We start from the raw sequence: 16023 nt of genomic DNA on the forward strand, positions 1-16023 counted from the left end.
CCTAAGGGGAAACAGGTCCCCCCCAGAGGAAATGGACTGATCGGAACCAGTCTACGACATCAGCTCAGAATCCCAACCTCACTTGGCAGTTGAGACCCAGCCTTGACTCAACATCTCTTGGGTGGCTTAGCTGATTTTTAAAATTTATTTTAAAAATCACATATCGGACAGCGAGAAAGCGGGAGTGACACGCAGCCAAGCCGGAAGATGGGAAAAGAGGAAGACCCTAGGGGGCTTGGAGAAGGAGACGGCGGCTGCAGGAGGGGATCTGAAGTCCCAGCTGCAGAACCAGCAGCCTCTGCCCAGCCGAGCACGGACGGCGGGATCCAGCCATATTGGTGACCCCGGCAGTATGGAGGCTGCTGGGGACCAGTGGCGTAGCGTGGGGGGTGCAGGGGGAGCCGGCCGCACCGGGCGCAACATCTGGGGGGGGGCGCTCACCGCCTCCGGAGTCGCCGAAGAGCCTCGGGCGCAGGCTGTAGCAGAGCCCCATGTCTCGCAGAACCGACGAGCTGTGCGCACGTCCGGGCTGAAGGTGTCCGGCAGGCAGCGGCTCTCAGCGCTCGCCACAGTCCCCGCGCATCAGGGCCGCGGAGGGCGCGCCAGGCAGCCCCTCCTCACAGCCCCGCCGCTGCTGGGCCATGTTGCATTTTCCTCGCCTCTCTGCCCTCCTCCTGCTCCGGGCAAGTGCCTCCGGGCAAGCCTTGCCCCGGGTTAGGGTCGCAAATTACTTGCCTTGCCCTGGGTTAAGGGGCGCAAATTACTTGCCTTGCCCCGGGTTAGGGGGCGCAAATTACTTGCCTTGCCCTGGGTTAGGGGGCGCAAATTACTTGCCTTGCCCTGGGTTAGGGGGCGCAAATTACTTGCCTTGCCCCTGGTTAGGGGGCGCAAATTACTTGCCTTGCCCCGGGTTAGGGGGCGCAAATTACTTGCCTTGCCCCGGGTTAGGGGGCGCAAATTACTTGCCTTGCCCCGGGTTAGGGGGCGCAAATTACTTGCCTTGCCCCGGGTTAGGGGGCGCAAATTACTTGCCTTGCCCCGGGTTAGGGGGCGCAAATTACTTGCCTTGCCCTGGGTTGGGGGCGCAAATTACTTGCCTTGCCCTGGGTTAGGGGGCGCAAATTACTTGCCTTGCCCCGGGTTAGGGGGCGCAAATTACTTGCCTTGCCCCGGGTTAGGGGGCGCAAATTGCTTGCCTTGCCCCGGGTTAGGGGGCGCAAATTGCTTGCCTTGCCCCGGGTTAGGGGGCGCAAATTGCTTGCCTTGCCCCGGGTTAGGGGGCGCAAATTACTTGCCTTGCCCCGGGTTAGGGGGCGCAAATTACTTGCCTTGCCCCGGGTTAGGGGGCGCAAATTACTTGCCTTGCCCCGGGTTAGGGGGCGCAAATTACTTGCCTTGCCCCGGGTTAGGGGGCGCAAATTACTTGCCTTGCCCCGGGTTAGGGGGCGCAAATTACTTGCCTTGCCCCGGGTTAGGGACGCAAATTACTTGCCTTGCCCCGGGTTAGGGGGCGCAAATTACTTGCCTTGCCCCGGGTTAGGGGGCGCAAATTACTTGCCTTGCCCCGGGTTAGGGGGCGCAAATTACTTGCCTTGCCCCGGGTTAGGGGGCGCAAATTACTTGCCTTGCCCCGGGTTAGGGGGCGCAAATTACTTGCCTTGCCCCGGGTTAGGGGGCGCAAATTACTTGCCTTGCCCCGGGTTAGGGGGCGCAAATTACTTGCCTTGCCCCGGGTTAGGGGGCGCAAATTACTTGCCTTGCCCCGGGTTAGGGGGCGCAAATTACTTGCCTTGCCCCGGGTTAGGGGGCGCAAATTACTTGCCTTGCCCCGGGTTAGGGGGCGCAAATTACTTGCCTTGCCCCGGGTTAGGGGGCGCAAATTACTTGCCTTGCCCCGGGTTAGGGGGCGCAAATTACTTGCCTTGCCCCGGGTTAGGGGGCGCAAATTACTTGCCTTGCCCCGGGTTAGGGGGCGCAAATTACTTGCCTTGCCCCGGGTTAGGGGGCGCAAATTACTTGCCTTGCCCCGGGTTAGGGGGCGCAAATTACTTGCCTTGCCCCGGGTTAGGGGGCGCAAATTACTTGCCTTGCCCCGGGTTAGGGGGCGCAAATTACTTGCCTTGCCCCGGGTTAGGGGGCGCAAATTACTTGCCTTGCCCCGGGTTAGGGGGCGCAAATTACTTGCCTTGCCCCGGGTTAGGGGGCGCAAATTACTTGCCTTGCCCCGGGTTAGGGGGCGCAAATTACTTGCCTTGCCCCGGGTTAGGGGGCGCAAATTACTTGCCTTGCCCCGGGTTAGGGGGCGCAAATTACTTGCCTTGCCCCGGGTTAGGGGGCGCAAATTACTTGCCTTGCCCCGGGTTAGGGGGCGCAAATTACTTGCCTTGCCCCGGGTTAGGGGGCGCAAATTACTTGCCTTGCCCCGGGTTAGGGGGCGCAAATTACTTGCCTTGCCCCGGGTTAGGGGGCGCAAATTACTTGCCTTGCCCCGGGTTAGGGGGCGCAAATTACTTGCCTTGCCCCGGGTTAGGGGGCGCAAATTACTTGCCTTGCCCCGGGTTAGGGGGCGCAAATTACTTGCCTTGCCCCGGGTTAGGGGGCGCAAATTACTTGCCTTGCCCCGGGTTAGGGGGCGCAAATTACTTGCCTTGCCCCGGGTTAGGGACGCAAATTACTTGCCTTGCCCCGGGTTAGGGGGCGCAAATTACTTGCCTTGCCCCGGGTTAGGGGGCGCAAATTACTTGCCTTGCCCTGGGTTAGGGACGCAAATTACTTGCCTTGCCCCGGGTTAGGGGGCGCAAATTACTTGCCTTGCCCCGGGTTAGGGGGCGCAAATTACTTGCCTTGCCCCGGGTTAGGGGGCGCAAATTGCTTGCCTTGCCCCGGGTTAGGGGGCGCAAATTACTTGCCTTGCCCCGGGTTAGGGGGCGCAAATTACTTGCCTTGCCCCGGGTTAGGGACGCAAATTACTTGCCTTGCCCCGGGTTAGGGGGCGCAAATTGCTTGCCTTGCCCCGGGTTAGGGGGCGCAAATTACTTGCCTTGCCCCAGGTTAGGGGGCGCAAATTACTTGCCTTGCCCCGGGTTAGGGGGCGCAAATTACTTGCCTTGCCCCGGGTGCTGACAACCCACGCTACGCCGCTGCTGGGGGCGCCAGGAGAAGTCCCCCTCCTGAGGCCTGGGGACCCAGCAGCAGCACCCCGCCTTCCCCCCTCATGGCCTGGAAGAGCAAGCCCATCCAGTGGGCAGATGAAGACCAGAGGAGGAGGCGAAGCAGCTGCAGGACGTGGGGTCCCTGCAAGAGCAGCCTGGCCTCCCCGCCCCGGAAGACCAGAGCAGCCAAGGGCCACAGAATCCACCTGCCGAGGGCCCGGGGCCCCCGCCTGGCCCCCAGAAAGAGCAGCTGGAGCCCAAGGCCCAGAAGACCCCCTCAGGCCTCCGCTCCCTCGTCTCCACCAAGAGGCGGCTGCTGGGCATGAGGCCGAGGCGCTGGCTGCGTGCGTCACTCTGCGTAAGACCGAGCTCTGCTAAGCCCCGCCCCCAGCGAAGCCCCGCCTCCCACCTCGCGGCTCCATCCCGAACTGCCCTCAGCCAGGAAGCCAGCAGCCTTGATCGACAGCTCACGGAAGAAGAAAATGGGGAAGCGGGGCGCCGGGCTGGCCAATGGGAGGCAGCGCCCTGGCGGCGGCGGCCAATCAGCGCGGGAGGGCGGGCGGAGGAGGAGGCGGGCGGCCGGGCGGGAGAAGGGAGTCGCTTCGGGGCGGAGGCTCCGGACTCGCTGGGGCGTCGAGGTGCAGGGCGGACGCGGCGCGGAGGGCAGGACGGAGGGCAGCTGGCCTAAGGCTCCCCGGAGACGGAAAGGTGGGCTCCACATCCTCTGCTCGTGTCCTGAGGGGGGAGGTGCTTGTCAAGCTCCACTTGGAGATGAGATTCGTTTCTCCAGCTTTTCTGCTTCGGGTTGAAATCAGAGACTGTCTAATGTAATTCTAACCTTGGCTCTGTATTTTGCTTAGTTCTTCTAGAATTGCCCCCACCCCTCATTGAGAATGCCTTTCAGGAGCTGCAGCAAAACAAACTGAAGAGCTGAGAAATGTTCCCACCCATCTGATTGCCTTAATGCACTTTCCTTAAGTGCACCAGACAGTTCATTGATTTGGGAAACATGTATGTTGGAAACTTGAGACTTGCTCCCATCTTCATGAGGATGTTGGATGAAATGTTCACTTTTAAATCTTCCGTATGCCTTACTTTTGGGTCCCCTGAAGCCCGCAAATCAGTTCCTATAGTAAGACTGCATACAATATTGTAAAACAGAATAACAACTTCAGTTTTAAAAATGAGAACAAGAATGCCGAGAACATTTTTTTTATTTGGATACCTGGTGGAAGAGATTAGTCTCTACTAACTTTTCTAAGAGTCTACTTAGTAGAATGAGCTTGGCATAGATTGCTTTGTTGTTGTTTAGTCGTTTAGTCGTGTCCGACTCTTCGTGACCCCATGGACCAGAGCATGCCAGGCACTCCTGTCTTCCACTGCCTCCCGCAGTTTGGTCAAACTCATGCTGGTAGCTTCGAGAACACTGTCCAACCATCTCATCCTCTGTCGTCCCCTTCTCCTTGTGCCCTCCATCTTTCCCAACATCAGGGTCTTCTCCAGGGAGTCTTCTCTTCTCATGAGGTGGCCAAAGTACTGGAGCCTCAGCTTCACAATCTGTCCTTCCAGTGAGCACTCAGGGCTGATTTCCTTCAGAATGGAGAGGTTTGATCTTCTTGCAGTCCATGGGACTCTCAAGAGTCTCCTCCAGCACCATAATTCAAAAGCATTGATTCTTCGGCGATCAGCCTTCTTTATGGTCCAGCTCTCACTTCCATACATCGCTACTGGGAAAACCATAGCTTTTACTATACAGACCTTTGTTGCCAAGGTGATGTCTCTATATCTTGGATGCCGAGCTAGGCACCCAAGATGAACAGGTCATAGTGGAGAGTTTTGACCAAATGTGATCCACCTGGAGGAGGAACCGGCAAGCCACTCCAGTATCCTTGCCAAAAAAACTCCATGGACAAAGACAACAGGCATGGATTGCTTAGGAATACTATAAAGGCTGCCACCATCCAAAAAGCTTTATTTCAATATAGAAATGCAAGGTTGAGTTGTTGAGTGTAGTCTCAATATTCGCTCTCTCTCTATCTCTCTCTCTCTCTGAACTTTGCTATATGTCTTTTGAAGGTTTTGGGGATCAGAGTTGTTCATTAAATATGCTACATTTCCTAGCTCTTGCGCTTTAAATTTTCTAGCCCGGAGCTGTTTGCTGCAAACTGGCCTAGTGTAGCCTTGAGGCCCTTTTGTGAAGCCAATTTGCTCTCATTAAAATGAAATCTAGTTTCTCAGCATTCTCAAGATCCTGGCCCTTGTCGTTTAAGAGAAGCCTTAGTTGAATAAGTTATACTTGAATAAGTTACCTGTTATAACCTACGTTAGTTTAGCGTGTTCCTGTAATCAGTAGATTTAAGTCTTATATTTTATAGTGGGAATTATCACTGGCAGTAAAAACCTAGGTCATGACATTTTATACTTTTATTTATGTTCTAAGTCCTTAATACTTGTTTCCATTTCGGATCTTGTGAAAAGCGGTATGATAATTGTGTGGTGGTGGACTTTCTGGATAGAGGCTTTCGTCCTAACGTAAGCTAATTTAGAGAGGTTTGTGGAAGGAGAGTTTCCGATATCCTCTTCCTCATGAAGCCACCTGTGTCCCAAACAGTCTGTCCAGAGAATGAGAAGGGGCTTCCAGAACCATGTGAGATGGTGTGCAGGGGAGTGGAGGGGTAGAACACACTTCTGTGGATTTCTTTAAGTTAACTTACTTTAGGATCCACGATCTGGCTGATCTCCCTCCACCATGATGTCTCAAACTCCTCCTAATTTTTTCCCCCCATGAGGACTCCCCCAGCCAGAGATGATTTTCAGGGGGTGTAGGTGACTTCAGAGGTCAGGAGGGGACAGGAAACTTTTCTTTCTTCACCGTCTTTCCATTCCCTTAGTATTCAACAAGCCATATTAATGACTTTGCAATGATGTGTGTTGCAAAAACCCAGTCTTGAACTTTAACCCAACTTTTTAATTTTTACTTATTATGAATTATCTTAGAAAACTGCATAACATAGCTGAAGTTTTCAGAGCAGTGAATATGGAGGACTGCAATAAATACCTGGATCTTACCTGATCTTCTTGATATATATCTTCCAAGAGATACTGTCATACTTTGCAATCCTTCTGGCTTTTCTGCTAATCACTAACACTGGCTTATTAATTCAGACAACACATTAAACCAAAATAAGCAGCCTACTGTAACAGTTGCTTGACCTAATGTCCAAATGGACAGTGTTTGTTGCCATGGCATCTGCAGTGCAGGCCTGACCCTTGAGACTATAAAAACGTCTATATCATTATCTAGCTACAGAATTGTGCTGATCTAAATGAGACAGCTTTTAGTCGTAAAGGGAGCTTCCTAGTTAGGAGGAGTTGCCACGAAAGGGGAACGAACTCTTGTCATACAGAAATGTGTATACTTGTTGTGTGTGCAGATTATGTAATATGCCAAATGGTTACTCTTGCAGGGTGTTTCACAAGTGTCAGTTGTTACTGAGTTTAAATTCAGCTGAAGTGCAACATGAACTCCTAGCTTCCATTGTTAACATAGTCTTGATTGGAGGAGAAGGAATTATCTGATAGGCCAGGACAACACTGAATGGTTTGATTCTTTGCTGTTGCATGACTACCCAATTTTACTATACTGTGGAATCAGCGGTCGAAATTAAATGGTTGCCAGCCAGTTTTTTGTGACTCCCTCCACCTAGCAAAGGAGATCTTGAGATCTTTGGCTAGTGTTCCCTTTCTGCTTGCTCCCCAGGAAGCTTTTTGATGTGCTAAATGAGCTGTGAAGAAGCAGTTGTGAGGGGACAGACACTTTGTGGTTTGCAAACAAATGGATTGCTTCTCTCTTGCAGAGGTGGGGAGCAGCAGGGGAGATCTAGCTGTTTTGCTGTGACTTGGCAAACTGAAAGAAAATGGTTCACCCCAGGGAGAGCCAGTGTGGTGTCTTGGTTAGAGTGCCTGTACGACTAGGACTTGGGAGACCCGGGTTCAAATCCCCACTCAGCCATGAAGTTCACTGGGTGTTGCTGTCCTGTGTGTGCCTAAACTTAAGTCCCAATGTGTTCTCTTTATGGCCTGTTTTGCTGTGGCTGGTCACAACCCTCTAAATACCACAAATTGCGAAAAGAACCAAATATATTCTCTCCCTCTCAAAAAACAGAAAGTGCTTCATTGGGGAGAAAAATGTTGACTAGCCATTCTGTTTTTGTGCCCGTAACCCAGGAGCCATGTGGCAAATAGCTTTCCTATCCCAATTTCTAACACTGTGGAATATGTATGTTGTCCGAATGTGTCATGAAGAAGAAGAGTTTGGATTTGATATCCCGCTTTATCACTCCCTTTAAGGAGTCTCAAAGCGGCTAACATTCTCCTTTCCCTTCCTCCCCACAACAAACACTCTGTGAGGTGAGTGGGGCTGAGAGACTTCAAAGAAGTGTGACTGGCCCAAGGTCACCCAGCAGCTGCATGTGGAGGAGCGGAGGCGCGAACCCGGTTCCCCAGATTACGAGACTACCGCTCTTAACCACTACACCACACTGGCTCTCATCTGAATTTAAAAATTATTGTGGCAAGATAAAACTGTGTATGCTTTGAAACTGCTTTAGTAACAAACATTTTTTTAAAAATCTGATTCTTGTACAGTGCAGTGAAGACTGCCGCATTGGCCTAAAGGCTACTGAGATGTAAGTTAGGGTTCTCCTGTGTTCCCTCACTGTGTTCAAGACCTGTGCTTGCTTGATTTTTTTTGCTGATAAGTAGCATCTGAGCAGGCCTTCAGTCTAAGCATAGCTTGAAACTATGAGCTACTGTAGGACTTCCATGCAAATATATTAATACAGTTGTGCCTCGCAAGACGAAATTAATTCGTTCCGCGAGTCTCTTCGTCTTGCGGTTTTTTCGTCTTGTGAAACACTCCTATTAGCGGCTTAGCAGCTTAGAAAAAGGGGGAAAAAGGAAAAAAACTCGCAAGAACTCGCAAGACGTTTTCGTCTTGCGAAGCAAGCCCATAGGGAAATTCATTTTGCGAAGCACCTCAAAAGACGGAAAACTCTTTCGTCTAGCGAGTTTTTCGTCTTGCTAGGCATTCGTCTTGTGGGGCACCACTGTAACCATTTAAGTTTGGTGGTACTTGACTTTCAATTATGTATTTTAAAGTGAAGCTTGTTTTGTGTATTGACAGCATAAACTGGAGTTGCTGTGTGAGTTTAGAGTTGTGGAACTGCCTGCTCCTTGCACTATGTTCAGATTACATATTATAAAAGCATGACTCTTTCTTACTTAGACAAACATTTGCTTTAGAGACATTTGGTTGATTTCATGTATGTGACCTGTAATTAGTTGTGCTGACTTGGTTTGGCAGGGTAGGGTGGTAGGCTATACAAGTATTTGAGAAGGTAAGAAATGTTGTTTGCTAAATAGACCTTAAGTTGGGTGTAACTTCAGTCTAGGGGAAAAAACAAGACTCTCCAAGGTCTCTTAGGATGCTTTAGCTGCTTATGAATTGGGTTTTTTTCCTGCACATGCATATTGAGACACTTTAAGGGAATTCCAGTGCATGTATGGAAGAATGACCAAAGGTAGACAAGTAACAGAGCTCTTGAGTCAGATTCAACCCTGGGTTCTAAGAGATCCCTCCTGATAAAATTCTCAAGATAGAAAAGGTTTCCATTTTTGGATGACTCTGGGTTGTACTTCCCTAGAGGGAAACAAGAAGCGTTGCTGAGAGGCAGGGCAGTAGGTAGAAGGTAGAAATTCAGCCATGTAGCTCACTAGGTGGCTTTAGGCTCAGAGACAATGGCATATCCAATGTACCTTACAGTGCGGTACAGTGGTACCTCGGGTTAAGTACTTAACTCGTTCCGGAGGTCCATACTTAACCTGAAACTGTTCTTAACCTGAAGCACCACTTTAGCTAATGGGGCCTCCTGCTGCTGCCACGCCGCCGGAGCACGATTTCTGTTCTCAACCTGAAGCAAAGTTCTTAACCTGAAGCACTATTTCTGGGTTAGCGGAGTCTGTAACCTGAAGCGTATGTAACCTGAAGCGTATGTAACCCGAGGTACCACTGTAGAAGATAAAAGTGGAATAGCCCTATGTATACCATCTTGAGCTCCGTGAAGCAATGTGAGAATCCAAAGGAGACAGATATACGTAGCTGACATTCTTAATGACAGCACTCTTTAATACTCTTGCTTGGGAAGGCTTTCTTTGGGCCACTTCAATTGTGATTTAGACTGATTTATTGCATCGTCTTCTGCATGTAATATGAAAATCACTGCTTTTGATTCCTTTTGTTTGAAAATCAGCATATATTTGGGGTAATAGTCTGAGTGAATGCATATTGCTTATGCCTCGTGCAAGTTGGCTTAAGGCAAACATTTTATGAAAAAAAGTTTTGGTGTACCCCTCAAAAGAAAAAGCAGACAAAGTCTGATGAATTTTAAAGCAATACTAAAGTTTGTATAAAATCTATTATCCCAGTAGTTTATTTGGGGAGCATTAGACAAGGTACAAGTTTGTCATCTGAAATATGTCTAGGGAAATATATTAATCCCTGTGGAAGTACTGTATAGTTTGTAGTTCAACTGGAAATACAGGTTAGTGGTTCATGAGCCTTGATAATGACACAAAGTCCATGTCTTTAAAGGTTAATCAACCAAGGAACTTAATTTCATCACTATATCAGAACTGTGACAAGTGTTGTATTCCCATAGGAACCACAATAACCAGCATCAAGAGCTACATTTCCTTAGTACTTTCTGTTCTGAGATAGCAGTGCGCTGCATGCTTTTCTTCTGAAAAGACATACAACCTGGTAACATGTCAGGAAAGAATTATGGATTGAAACAGTGGAATGATCCATATGCCTTCTTACTCAAAAGCGGCACAAATTACATTGTGTGTGGTTTAACTGTGGCATTTACCTGATTTACTACCTAGCTTTAATGCTATCAGTCATTTATTTGACTTAGTGGTTATTGCATAGCTAGTATGCAAATTAAGCTTAATTTAAACAATCTAGTTTTTGAAGTACCTGGAGAAAACACGGATGTTACTAGTGGCCAACATAAAAACACATTATACTACATAAACTTTCTAAAGTGGAAAGTAAGCAGGGAATAAGATGAAGGCAGAAGTATAAAGGTATGGGGTTTTTTGGCATTAATATGACATTTATATTTAATCTGGAAAAACAAGTCATATCTGCAGTGCAGTGTGGTTTGGTTCAATGTTCCAACCATACCATTCTATTCCCCATCCTCTGTTTTATTTTTCTCCATCAGCATTCTGTGCTTAGTGCCCAATGAACTGTTTTGGGTTGGTTGCCCCTTAAGGTCAATATCCATGATTCCACATGTGAGCAGATAAGACAGAATTTCCTCTCCCCCACCCCAGGTTCCCTGAAATTTGCTTTGCAGAGTCCCCAGCTCTCAGGGAGGAAAAAAGAAACGGGAAATACTGTTAGGTGAGTGAAAGCTCATTTCATGGGCAGACTGAAACCTTTGCCATTTTTAAATTACATTTATATTTCACCTTTCCTCCAAGGAGTGCAGTTTCTCCCACTCTCACATTTTATCTTCGCAACAACCCTGTGAAGTAGGAACTGCTGAGAGGCAGTAACTGGCCCAAGGCCACTCAGTCAGCTGCATGGCTGTGTGGGGCTATGGACTCTAGTCTCCCAGAACTCTAACCACTACACCACACGGGCTCTCAGGACATCATGCCGGTTTGTATGCCATCCTTAGTCTTTTATTTTAAAGGTTTTGTGCACTTCTGCAAAACTCGGGGTTTCTCTTAGCATGCTTAAACTTCCCTCTTATGAATGGATGGAGCTTTTTTGACTATATAATCTGCCAGCAAGCAGATAATTGAGATCACTATTAGCAGTTCTCTCCACACATATTTCTTCTACCACTTAAATGAAAAAATGTGAATTCAAATGGTAATTGATGGGCCACAGTAGAGGAAGTATGAAATGAAATTATTCAGGGATCTGCTCGAAATCTTCATAAAGCTTTCTGTAATTTGGAGCAAAGAAGGTAGCAATATTTAAACATGAAACCCACCGTCCTGTACTGCAAATAATTCTGGACAGGGCTATATTTAAGTTATAATGGTCAATTCCTCTTGTATATTCCCGAGAATACAGTTCTTGTTTTAAAATAAAGCCTCTAACGCATCACTCATACTCTGACCCATGAAATAGCAGTAAGATCAGGTTACAGGCTGCTTCTAAATAGTTTTGCCCTCAGAATTTCTTCACAAAATAGTGTGGAAAGAATATGTTGGGAAAATTAAGCTCTGCTTCCTGTTAGGCTGCATGCCACATATTCTTATCCCCTTTGGTAGGTTTTAGGGCAGATGAAAAACCTGCTTCCCTTATCTCAGACTTGCAGAACTACCTCATAGAATGAAATAACCAAAGCCCCAAACATTAAGATGAATGCCTGTAAGTGCAGAGATTTCTAGCAAAAGAGAGAGATAAAGAAGAATAACTGAACTTGTTGCATGTGAAAGCTAATTGCTATCTGGTGTTCTACTTTGGAGAAGGTGCTGTTCCACTTTAGGCACCTGGTTGTGGATAGGTAATGGTAGTATCAGTTCAGATGTGAGCTCTGCAGACTCTGGTTTAGGGTATCAGCAGAGGAAGTAGTACTGTGAACAGTTTCTATTAAAGAGCCGTGTTCTTACATTGAATACAATCCCACAATATATTGGGATGCCTTTCTAGCTTAGAGAAGGTGTAGACTGTGGAATTCAAAGTAGCACTAATGAGATTTGACCTGTCAGGGCAGCCTTTCTGCTTGCCTGATGGAACGGCCTTCCTTTTATGCATCTGTGTGCTGTTCTGGGTATTCTCCCAGCTCCGCTCACCATTCCGGTTATCACAGAATCATAGAATGGTAGAGTTGGAAGGGTCCCGGAGAGTCATCTAGTCCGACCTCTTGTGATGCAGGAATCTCAACTAGACCATACTCGGCAGAGGCCATCCAAACTCTGCTGAAAAACTACCACGGAAGGACTTAATGGCCTGGCTCCCGTTAGTGTAACTACTTAGTTGACTCTGTATCAAAGAACGAGTAATTGAAATAGTCACGTATTCTTCCCCTACCTACATGGGCCTCCATTTCTCCCCTTCCTCTGTTGCCCTGTGACACAGAAATATTAAGACAAAGTACAGGGGGAAATAATTTTTGAAAACTGGGCATCTCTTCAGAGTAAGATGGTTAGGAATGAGCCCGGGGGGGGGGGGGGTTGAGGGAGACCACCTTAGCCTGAATATTGGGAGCTAGATGATTGGCAGCTCCTCAGGGTGAGGGGCATTAGGAACCTGTCATACCTGTTCGTAGTAAAGTGCTGTGTACACAGATTGTACAGTATAAAATAAAATAAAATAATAAAGGTGCTGGCTTATTAAGGGAGGATCAGTCTATTAGCAAGGATAGATAAGTGGAACCTCCTACATGCAGAAGCTGTGGACATACAACGGTGGAGGGATGTCGTTCTCTTGTGCTGCTTGAAGCCTTTGCCAAAAGGAGAGATGGCATTTTCAAGGGGGGGGGGAGAGTTGAATTAGGAAAAATCCTAATTGTCAGGCCTGGTCGTTGTCCTCTTCAGGTCACCACACAAACGCTTCTTGTTCTTTTATAACTTTTTATTGCGTATTAACAAACAATCATGTAAATGGTTCTTATCTTTAACTATTCTTCCTCAGAGTCCCTTATTTCAGATACCTTCTGGGCTCTGCTTCTCCGTGACCAGCCACCCTGAAAATGGCGAGGGCGCCATTGTTCCTTTCGCTTTCCCACTTTTTTTCCTACCCTCCTGGCTGCAGCTGGCTTGTATCTCCCCTCCTCCCAATCTGAGCTAGAACTTAGCCCTTTCCTTTCCTGGGAACAGCCGGTCCCTCCCTGTTCTCTTCTGTTAGCTTCACTGCTCTCCTCCCCACCTTGGGGAAAAGATTATACCAAAAATAGAAGGTACATTGGCATAAATATTAACATTTAGATTTATTTAGAAAATTGATCAAGTTCTCAGTGTGCATTAGAAGTATACCATAAATTAATAGAGACCATCTGTAGACTAGCAAGTGGCTAGGCATACAATAAGAAGTTTATAAAGGTCACCAGGACAACATATCAGAATCCTTTCCACACTGTGCCACACATTTGTTAAGTTGGGGAGAATTTGTTCTTCAAACACTGGTTACTTACACATCAGAAGTGGTTACAAACACGTTTCAATGAATAATTCTTCTTTTAAGCTACTTTGGGCTACTGGAAAAGTCTTTTGAAGTATTTAATACACAACATGTATAGTTTGATCTCCGAAGAAGCCAAACATGTAAAATCAAGCCTCTGTCGATTTATGACATTAGTGTCAGGGAAGAGTTAGAAGTTCCCAGTTTTCCAGAGGGAGAAAGTTTTCCCAAACTTCCACTGGGTGTGTGTGGGCGAGTGAAAATGCAGGTATTGGTATTGTCAGTGAAATCACAGTCTTGTAGGTGTTGAATACTAATGGTTATTGCCCTAATTTCTGTGTTCTTTCAGATTTTGAGTACAGCCTGAATGACTGACCTAGTTATGCTGTCAGTAATTGCTTCAAATCTGAGGCTTAAATGTGATGGTAGCAAACCTGTTTAGAATCATGGAATTGTAGAGTCGGAAGGGACCCCGAGTCTCACTCAGCCCAACCCCCTGCGATGTAGGATTCTCAACTAGATCATTCATGACAGATGGCCATCCAGCCTCTGCTTCAAAACCTCCAAGAAATGAGTGTCCTCCACCTTGTACATAAAGATGGATGGATTTGTTTTTTTAAGAGCAGAAGGTGATAATGGTGATAACCTCTCTGCAGATTGTCTTCCTGAGACTCAGCTATACATCTGGAAATAAAATGATTTAGGTGTGTTTTAGGTGCAGTATACAATGTGACTAGATGGCGAAAATTCAATGTGTTTTAAAAAATGCTCTCTTTTTTAAAAAAGCATTTTCAGAACCTTTTTTTATATGTGTGTAGTTTCCACTCTGGACACTTTAAATTTCAGCCAGCTCTGTGGTAAACTCATATAAGAGAAAAGTGTGTGTGTGTGTGCTTGCAGGGGGTGCAAAGGGAATTCAGTTTTTTGCCCACTCAGTCTGATTACAGAGCACTGTCTCACTTGAAAACAAAATTCGGCATCCCCAATGTATTAGTAAAACTGAACATATTGTGGCATTCCAGTTACTGTATTTTTAAATAAACCACCATAAGGCATTCTGTGATTGTCCTTTGCTTGGCTAGTATGATATTGCAGTTTTCATTGGGGCTTTAAAACTTCTCTTTTTTGGTGCAATTCGGGTTGCTGTTTATCAATATCTGATAGATTAACAGTATTGGATATCCCATGTAAATCTGTCCATTCATTAAGATCATCCCATTCTGTGGAGGGGGGGGGGGTTAGGCAGGTGTTTAGGGCTTAGGCTTCTTTGCTGGTACTGTCCCACTAAGTGAATACCCTCCTAAGAAGCACTTCTTTGATGCCGCTGACTCATTTTTCAGGCTCCAAGTTCGTTTTATATTCCTGACCATGTCATGATTGGTTGATTTGTTGATCTCCAACAAATCAGTTTTCATTGATCGGCTTTAGACCTTGTATTCTTTAATTTATGTTTCTGTTCACTTTATTACAGTGGTGCCTCGCAAGACAAAAAGAATCCGTTCCGCGATTCTCTTCGTCTAGCGGTTTTTTCGTCTTGCGAAGCAAGCCCATTGACGGATTAGCGCTATTAGCGGATTAGCGGATAAGCGGCTTAGAAAAAGGGGGGGAAAGGAAAAAAAACCGCAGGAACTCGCAAGACATTTTCGTCTTGCGAAGCAAGCCCATCGGGAAATTTGTTTTGCGAAGCACCTCCAAAACGGAAAACTCTTTCGTCTAGCGAGTTTTCCGTCTTGCGAGGCATTCGTCTTGCGGGGCACCACTGTATTTTGTTGGTTGCTTGGATGTTGGCAAGTGAAGAGAAAAGAATAATTTAGCACAATTGTTTCTGAATCTTGGTATTTGGGGGGTGGGCAGGATTCCCTTTTTCTGGAATATAGATTGTATCTGGTGAATATGTCTGGGTTCCGTATTACTTAGTAACGGCTTGAAATCCTTCAGGCTGCAGGAAAAAAATGCCTGCATAATGTTAGCATAACCTTGAGCTCCTGCAGACTTTGTTGTTGTTTTAAGGCGCTATCTTGTGATCTTCATCAAAGTATGTAATTATAAAGAAGGTGACGTAAAAGAAACTCCTTCATTGTTAGTCTTCATGTGTGTGCCTCTGAACAAGAAAAATAGCGTTAATTGGTGCTGTTGATCATAATATGTTTTTAAAAGATTAACCATTCTGTGTGAAAATATAGAATTCATTAAAATCTAGGGAATAAGGAAGTATCTCATCACCTTGTCTTATGTTGACTGAAAATTGGATTTATAATTTGTCAGACTAGCTGTTGTTAGACTGTCTGAGTTGCCTAGGAGGTAGTGGCTGGGAAATGAAATAAAAATTAGGCACAATTCCTTTCCATATATGTGCACATAATAGGTATAACGTAAGATCTGCTGAGTAATTCTTTGTCCAACCGATTACATTTTTTGTTTCAGATATTTTCAATTTCTTGGGAGAGGCAGGTTAGTGCAGAAACTGCAGTATATAAGCAGTAAAAAACAAACAAACAAACAAACAGCCTTTTGGCTGGTGGGGGAAGAGATCTGCAGTCTGAAAGAATGACCTTATCTTGAGCTACAAGGAGTTTAGCTGCCAGCAGGAAATGATGAAATGTGCTGTGAGAATTCTGTTTGCAGAACACTGCAGGTATTACAGTTCTGTTAGGAGAAGACAGG

The 16023-nt window shown here is 46.7% G+C and overlaps 1 protein-coding gene across 3 annotated transcripts in view; it reads left to right on the forward strand.

Moving 5' to 3' along the window:
• The first annotated feature begins 3715 nt into the window (after nt 1–3715).
• The window catches only part of PACSIN2 (protein kinase C and casein kinase substrate in neurons 2), a 51160-nt gene continuing 38852 nt past the window's right edge, over nt 3716–16023 (forward strand). For all 3 annotated transcript variants that reach the window (XM_079975312.1, XM_079975313.1, XM_079975314.1), the window contains exon 1: nt 3716–3860. The gene's annotated coding sequence lies outside the window, so the exon portion shown is untranslated. The remainder of the gene's footprint in view (nt 3861–16023) is intronic.

The sequence above is a fragment of the Podarcis cretensis genome (genome assembly GCF_951804945.1).
Source record: "Podarcis cretensis genome assembly, chromosome: 5".
Taxonomy (NCBI): domain Eukaryota; kingdom Metazoa; phylum Chordata; class Lepidosauria; order Squamata; family Lacertidae; genus Podarcis; species Podarcis cretensis.